Source organism: Octodon degus, unplaced genomic scaffold, assembly GCF_000260255.1.
Source record: "Octodon degus isolate 3935 unplaced genomic scaffold, OctDeg1.0 scaffold00019, whole genome shotgun sequence".
Taxonomy (NCBI): Eukaryota; Metazoa; Chordata; class Mammalia; order Rodentia; family Octodontidae; genus Octodon; species Octodon degus.
In genome coordinates, this window is record NW_004524595.1 from 16,860,831 (window position 1) to 16,861,948 (window position 1,118).

The window sequence follows — 1,118 nt, forward strand, 5'->3', positions numbered from 1 at the left end:
ACTACATATAAATTAAAAATAAAATATATTTTATAAAAAAGTAACTTCAGTAAATAGTTCCTTGGCTTCCTACATGAGCCTCAAGTCCTCCACCTTCTACATTTAAATGTGCTCCTTTGTAAAGTAACAAATGATGTCCACTGAGAATAACAGCAATGCTGAGGAGATAGCTCAGTAGAATAAGCACTTCCCTGGAAAGTGCAAGGGCCTGAGTTCAATCCCCAGCTTCGCAGAAAAAAAAGAGAATATTGGCAGTGAAGGATCTTCAGTCACCAGTCTTTTAAAAGTGTTGGATATATTTTATTTACTCAGGCAAAAAAACAAGATATCAGTATATTTTTAGTAAAATTTCAATTCTCTCCTGAACAACTTCAGAGGTTTCTCTAGGCACATACTGAATATAGTCCAAACACCCCACAAACTTCTTCTCTACCACTCTCATTCCCTGCTGAACTGTTTTTTGTCAGTATCTTCCTGCATGAGCTCCCAAGCCATGATGCTTAACGCATGTGGTTCACCTTGTGTACAGCCTTGCCCTCACTGCTCACCTGAAGGACTCCCTGTCCTTTAATCAAATGGACCAACCAGTGGAACTGTCATCTTCATTACAAGATCCTCCCTATGGCACTACCTTCCATGACCTGGTTGTGCTTTGTGCTGCTACTCTACTACATAAGGTGCATACTACTGTGATTATAGGTGCACACTGAAGACAGAACTTCAATGTTTCTTTTTCTATCTCTTACACTGTACTGGTTTGTTCTAGAAAGACACAGGCCATGCTTATGCATCTTTCCATCTACATCACTTAGTGTAACAACTTGCATACTGAAGACTTTCCATGAACATATTTCAAATTGAGATGATGAGTTACACTGGAAAAGTTACCTGAAAAAGTTGCAGTTACACTGCAATGTGTTACATTACCATTACACTTACCGTTACATTTTTGTTACATTCACACGAAAAGAAAAATAATGTTCTAGGAACATTCTAGTTGCTTAATATTTTATTGTAAATTTTTTTTTTAAAGAAATAGAAGCCTTGGCCTGGTGAGATGGCTCAGTGGTCTAAAGCACCTACTTAGAACAAGCTAAGCTAAGCAAAGCACAGGGACC